Source organism: Aptenodytes patagonicus, chromosome 4 (genome assembly GCF_965638725.1).
Source record: "Aptenodytes patagonicus chromosome 4, bAptPat1.pri.cur, whole genome shotgun sequence".
Classification (NCBI taxonomy): domain Eukaryota; kingdom Metazoa; phylum Chordata; class Aves; order Sphenisciformes; family Spheniscidae; genus Aptenodytes; species Aptenodytes patagonicus.
This window is the reverse complement of record NC_134952.1, coordinates 31,435,635-31,443,170: the sequence shown is the minus strand read 5'-3', so window position 1 is coordinate 31,443,170 and position 7,536 is coordinate 31,435,635.

Here is a 7,536-nt window from a genome sequence, read left to right as displayed (position 1 = left end):
TGAAAGGTGAAATTCTTCTGGGTATGTTCTGGTCAAAGGTTCAGATTTATTCCTTCATTTCATTTTTCGCTATCATTTACAAATTTGCAGAAACTTGTCCTCAGGAAAACTTGTCCTCAAGAACAATCATATTCCATGTTAAAATGATGCTCTGACATCTTCTGTGTAAGCAAGTTAAATCCCAACAGCCTAAGGATGTGTGAGCCTTTTTCCAATCTGGTTTTCACTGAACTGTAATTACTACAAAACATTTTAGATTCTGATAATGATTTACATATTTTCTTTTGACTGCTGCTATATTTTGATAGCATAGATGGAAAAATGTTTTACTGTAGATAAATGTAACTGTGGGTTTGTGACTTTACTAATGATCATGAGTCATTAGGTCTCATGATACCTACAGTAGCCTGCTAGATAAAGGAATATACTGATGCTTATCTCTGCAGAAAGATATAATAGTTAGAAAAAGCTTAGTAATGCTGGCTGTCCCTCAGCTGTGCATTGCTTAAGCTTATGGCAGGTCAGTTTAAAGCTAAATGCAAGTCCAGTTGCCAATTTGTTCCATATTCTCTGCCAAAAAAATCCTTTCTGAAATGTCCCATGCTACTGTCTCACCAGACTAAATATTGTCTGCTGTTTTAACACTAGAGAGAAGCAGAAAAGGGGTGCAAAATTATGCTTTTAAAGAATGTTCCCTTTTGATTTTCACTTTTTAGAGGCAAAATGTTAACTCTGGAAATCTGCAAAAATGGACTACCAAAGAACTACAAATGTGCTTTGTTTTATGGATCACCGTGAAGAGAACTATCTTTTAGCTGAGAGAGTTTGAAGGAAGCTGGGAGGAGGAGGTATGGGCCATTAAGTAAACCTAAGCAGTTTATACTACCTTAACGTTTATTTAGGCATGGATGGGATTAGCTGCGGGCTGATTAAAGGAGACTGTAGACAAGGAGGCAATGGGGTACGGTGTGGGGTAAAGGAGGAGGTGCTGCAGATCCAGCCATGTTGCAGGAGATTTGAGCAACATGTTGCTGTGGCAAAGGGCTTGTGCATTAATAGCCCTGCAATATTGCGTGGAAGCCCTGGAGGTGGGGTTGGGGTGCTTGGCACCTCTTGCCTTTTGGGAATTGGAGCTGAAAGGCTGCTCCATGAAGCAAGGAGGCACCCAGGCTCACCTAGCGCATGAGCCAGCTGTGCCTTGGGGAGCAACCTTGGCTTCCTTGGGCTTTCCTAAACATGAGGGCTAGGGCTGGGAAGGGAGCCTGGGAAGACAGCAGAAGGCTGGAGAGTTGGTGGCCTGTAGCTGTGCCACCTTAAAATAACTCACAGGCAACATACCCCCCAAAAAATACATGTGCAGCAGTTACTCAAATCCCTCCTCTGTGATCGGTTCCCAAGGCTGCCAGCCTCCTGCAGTATAAGGATTTGCATACGGCCCATTTTTTTCCACAATAACCGTCTCTCTAGTTATTATGCAAATCAGATACCCTGAAGCAAAGGGCACACAACTGCTGTTGTGGAGTTACAACTATTGTTATGACTCAGGAAAAGAGCCGTCTCTGCACCCGATGAAGTAACCCCATTGCAGTATGAAGGCAAGGTTTGATGGAAGCATCTGCAGCTGATTCAGAAGGCGGCCAGCCTGATGCCCAGCAGATCTGCAGAGCCGGAGCAGGGATAGTCCTGCTTCTGCTGGGCCAAATCACGAATCTCCCAGGAAGTTTGGCAGGAGTGCATTGCCAATCAAGCCATATAAAAGTATTAAAGAGAGAAAAAAGCAAGAAACTTTATTTCTGAGCTGACCAGAAAGAAAACTAGCTGACTTTAAATGGAGATTTTTAATGAAATTTTACAAGTATTTGCTGGAAACTCCTTATCATTGGTTAATTCTTGAAAACGGTGGCATGTTGTTTATTTAAAGTGCTCTATCTCAGCACTATTCAAAATGCTGAGACTGGAGAGCTGACAGGGATGTGCCATGGTTTTCTTTTTCCTAAGTTGTCTCTTCTTAAAGAAATACAGTTGAAACATGTCAAATGAGAGAAGTGTGACTGGCAGCTGAGCTGTTGCACATTTTCCGGGAGCTCTGTTAGTGGCTGTCAAAGAGAAATCACCTGTGAGCCAGACAAAGTGGGCAGGGAGGAACTACCAGCAGTTTCAGAAAGGAGATCTTTGGGCTTAGGAGGGCCCGAAGACAACCTTTTCTCTTCCAATTTCTTTGGGTTCTGCCTTCTACAGGCTGGCCTTGGTTTGGGAAATTAAAGGGAGATAAGACTGGATTGGACCTTTTTGTCTTTTGTCTAGAAATCCAGACGTATTTTCCTCTTGGAGACCAATCAACAAAACCATCTCCTCCTGACTACCTCTGGATTGCGGAATGGTGGTTTTCTGTTGCTGATCCTGGTAAATTTTTCAGTGGAAATGTAGATCCCTTAACAATGCCCAGATCGATACGGTCCTCATATGGGCTAGCTTTGCCTGCTCACCTTGGAAATATTTTACCAATATCCAGGGGTTCACAGACAGGAGCAAAACCCCACTGCCACAGAGTAAGCTCCTTGGCACAGAAACACAGTTGGTTTGGGTTTGCCAGACAGGAGAGACCGTGATTTTGGCCATGGTCATCCATACGTGGGCACCTGTACCCATCCCTGCACCACCATTTGCCACCCGCTCTGCAAAACTCTTTCTATTTTCGTGAAAATAGAAAACCAGTGGCATTTAATATAAATGGGTGGCGTGGGTTTTAAGGAGTGTTTTGTTTCCCAAACACTAGATGGAGCTGGGTAATTGAGGTTCATTTCCAGCCTCCCTGCAGGCTATGGGTCGAGGAGGAGCTGAGGAAGGCGGTGGGGTTGGCAGTCATTCACCCTGCCACCTCCTGGAAGCTTGTTCCAGGGCTCCGTAATAGTGTTTGCTTTTTTTATTAGCAACAATAACCTTATACAGCAAGGCTAGCCTCATCCTGACATTACATGAAATAGGTCAGTATTTGGATAGACAGATTTATTGTGTGGTTTGCATTTAGGCTTAACGGTTAAAATAAATAGTTCTTTTCTTCCCTTGGGAGCTGATGAGCCAGACTCACTTCCACACAACTGAAGACTTCTGTACTTTTTGACAAACACAGTTCTCCAATTAAGAACAGTAAATAGGATTATACAGTCTGAAAAGGTTCTTTATCGCTAGAAAGTTTGTATGTGGGAAGTGGGGGTCTCTCTTTAGTGTTCATTGTAATTCTTTTAAAATACAAACTAATGATTTTGTCACGTCCAGAGTTCAGGGTTTTCAAAGGCAGAAGCTGCTTAAAGGCAGCCAGCCTTCTGAGGGAAGAGATCTGCATCCGTATGATTAATTCTGTATAATATATGCAGAATTAATACGTATTTTTTAATCAAAGTCTTTAAAATGCAATCTTTGCTTTAAGCCACACAAAAAAAAAGTCACATTTATTTTTCTTTCAGGACAGTTTTTTTATTATGTGAGGCTGATATATATACTTACGTGTCTTTAAATCAAAGTGGAATAAATGACACAGGTCAGAAAAGGCCAAATAGTTTAGCACATCAGGAAGTCAGTGTGACAGCTGTCTGCCAGCTGCTTTAAAGGTACCGCAAAGCCAGTACAAAGGAGATAGAAAATAACCTGTTAGTAAGAGAAGTTTGATCCAAAACTCCAGCAGTGAGTACCTGGGTGATATCATACAACATGAGGGTTTCCATCCTATATCACATGGCTGCAGATGTTCATATTATGTATGCAATCATCTAATCTCTCTTGACTCTAGAACATCTGTGACATAGATTAATTATGCATTGTGTAAAGACAAAGCATGGTGATTTAATTAGTTTTCTGATTACTGATTTTCAGTTCCATTGGCTCCCTCTCTTGCCCTTGTAATATGAAACAGGATTTACCAGTTTATTTTCCATATTTTTTCCTTCCTCTACAATCCAGCTTTCTTACCAGGGCAGTTTTCCCTGTACTCTTCTCATTTTTGTCACTTCCCTATGCTCCTTCCATTTCTGCTATGTTTCTTTGAGATTAAGTGGCTAGAAATGTAAATATTAATCTAGGTGAAGAATACCATCTGTTTCCAGTTTGGTATCCTTGGCTTTTTGGCATTCCAGATGCAGAATGATGACATGAATTGCAATATGCAGGGAATACAGTGATGATGATATTGTAAGACAGACAAGTGATGCACTGGACTTGCTACAGTATAATTTACACTGATATAGGTTGTGTTTATGCCCTTTCTATTGGCATCAGATATATCCTTTTCTTGTTTTCTTAAGAATTCCTTAGAAGCTCAAGTAGTATTTGTAATTTTGTCATTTAGCTACCATTTTGCAAGATTTCTTTTATCCCCCAGTTCTGTTTTTCTCCAGGGACAGGTACACCTCTTAGAGCCTGTTATTAGCTGGTTTTGCAGCCTCCCACACTTCTAATTTACAGCCAAATATGGACCGCTTGCTTCTGTTTGTGAGGTGCCTCAGGTCTGCTGGGCATTGAGATGGCATGGTAATTCCTATCTTTTCCTTACAGCTTGATGCTGTGCTGGCTCGTCTGCTCTCCTGTTCCCAATTTCTCCTCTCAAATTGTTTTGGGGACCATCACTCTAGTCAAATGATGAGAAATAAAAAGTGAAAAATAGGGTTTAAAAAAAATTTGAAATCCAGTCACTGTTTAATTTTGGTATTTATGTACTGCTCTTTGCCTTCTCTGCACTTCTGCACGAACGGGGAGGGGTCTGATGAAAGATGCTCAGGTCTAAGCACTTTCATGGCTCATCTCAGGTGTGGGAATACATAGATTTTCAGCACTGAGCAAAGAATCTGCATACGCTTTAAAGGAGATTGCATTTTGCATTTTTACTCTAATTCCCCAATTTGCTTGTACTTGAAACGTGCCCTCTTTCTTAGATAAAGGAGAAGCGAGCGAGCCAGGCAGGGTAGGAGAGTGGAGCTCAGTGTGGAGCAAGGCACCTTGCAGCTGCAGTTGTTGGAAATAGTCTTTTATGGTCCTGGCTAGGTGCCCCTGTTTTCTTGGTGCCCAAGGCAGTTTCACACATTTCCTAGCAATCCATCTGTGAAAGATAGAAATGCAGCAACAATGCTCAATGCACAAGCATCAGCAAAGACAGAGGAAGAGCCTTTACTCTCAATGGCTGAGCCCAGTAAGACACTGAGAAATTCATTCAGTTCAGTTGACACATGCTGCAGAGCAAAAGGATGTTTAGGAAAAAAATCTTTACAACACACTATAAAACACACATCTGCAAGTGACTGTAATCGCTAATGTACCTTTGCACCAACAGAGATGTGTAGAAAATTAAGGTTTTGAAAGGAAGGTTGAAGAAAAAGTGGTGGCTGACTGCAGGACATGTTTTTGTTTATAGGTATCAGTTGGGATTAGAAAATTACAAAATTGTGTTTTGACACCACGAAAAGCCACTGCTACTCTCTTGGAAGGTGAATTTTCAATACATATGTCCTCAGTGACTTTCAATTAAAGCATTTCAATTTTACCTGAAGTCTGTGCGGTAAAATATTTATTATTACCCTCAGGGACATAGGATCTTGCTATTTTAAATAAATAAAAAATGTGACCTGTTTGCTTAGCACCCAATACTTACTTTTATAGATGAGATATATCCTTTTCATCTATAATTAATTCCTCCAGTGCCTTTCAGTTTTGAGAAGCATCATCTGTAGAAGAACCGGGTGTTTAGTTTAGCTGGGGGATTTTCATGGAAGCAGGGATTAGACTAACCAGTAGAAGAATAATTTGAAACTACATGTGTAGGCTATCTATATTCAGAGGCCAGCATTTTGCTTTTTTTCCTATAAGAGTTTGGTCTTTTCAAGCTCTACCTCAAAAGCCACTCAAGGTACACCTATCTTTTCAACAGTATTGACTATTCATCGAGTATTTGGTATATTCTAGTGGATGCCTACCGAGGCTAAGATCCTGTGTAACAGGGTCAGTGGTTACATTGAGCCTTTTTGCCATGCGCAACATAACACAACATCCAAAATCCATTGGCTTCTGCTCCCACAGGGAAAACTTTGCTGGGAGGGTTTTTCTGCATGAATCACCAGGAATATTATTGTAAACAGCTTTATGGTAGATTGTGCCCTATGGTGTAACCCTGCAAAGAGGTGCCTTCTGGTGCAGCTCAGAAAGGAGATCATAGAATCATAGAATCATAGAATCATAGAATAGTTTGGGTTGGAAGGAACTTTAAAAGGTTATCTAGTCCAACCCCCCCTGCAATGAGCAGGGACATCTTCAACTAGATCACGTTGCTCAGAGCCCCGTCCAACCTGACCTTGAATGTTTCCAGCAATGGGGCATCCACCACCTCTCTGGGCAACCTGTGCCAGTGTGTCACCACCCTCAGCGTAAAACATTTCTTCCTTCTATCTAGTCTAAATCTACCTCCCTTTAGTTTAAAGCCATTCCCCCTTGTCCTGCCGCAACAGGCCCTGCTAAAAAGTTTCCCCCCATCTTTTTTATAAGCCCCCTTGAAGTACTGATAGGCTGCAATAAGGTGTCCCCGCAGCCTTCCCTTCTCTAGGCTGAACATCCCCAACTCTCTCAGCCTTTCCTCATAAGAGAGGTGTTCCATCCCCCTGATCATTTTCGTGGCCCTCTTCTGGACCCACTCCAACAGGTCTGTGTCGTTCTTATGCTGAGGGCTCCAGGTGGGGTCTCAGCAGAGCAGAGTAGAGGGGCAGAATCACCTCCCTCGACCTGCTGGCCACGCTGCTTTTGATGCAGCCCAGGATACGATTGGCCTTCTGGGCTGCGAGCGCACATTGCTGGCTCATGGCCAGCTTCTCACCCACCAGTACCCCCAAGTCCTTCTCGGCAGGGCTGCTCTCAGTCCCTTCATCCCCCAGCCTGTATTGATACCGGGGGTTGCCCCGACCCAGGTGCAGGACCTTGCACTTGGCCTTGTTAAACCCCATGAGGTTCACATGGGCCCACTTCTCGAGCTTGTCCAGGTCCCTCTGGATGGCATCCCGTCCCTCTGGCGTGTCGACCGCACCACGCAGCTTGGTGTCATCTGCAAACTTGCTGAGGGTGCACTCGATCCCACTGTCTATGTCACTGATGAAGATATTAAACAGTACCGGTCCCAGTACGGACCCCTGCGGGACGCCACTCGTCACCAACCTCCATCTGGACATTGAGCCGTTGACCACTACCCTCTGGATGCGACCATCTAACCAACTCCTCACCCAGCGGACAGTCCACCCATCAAATCCATACCTCTCCAGTTTAGAGAGAAGGATGTTGTGGGGGACCGTGTCAAAGGCCTTACAGAGGTCCAGATAGATGACATCTGTAGCCTTTCCCATGTCCACTGATGTAGTCACTCCATCACAGAAGGCCAGTAGGTTACTCAGGCAGGACTTGCCCTTGGTGAAGCCATGCTGGCTGTCTCAAATCACCTCCCTGTCCTCCATGTGCCTTAGCATAGCTTCCAGGAGGATCTGTTCCATGATCTTCCCAGGCACAGAGGTG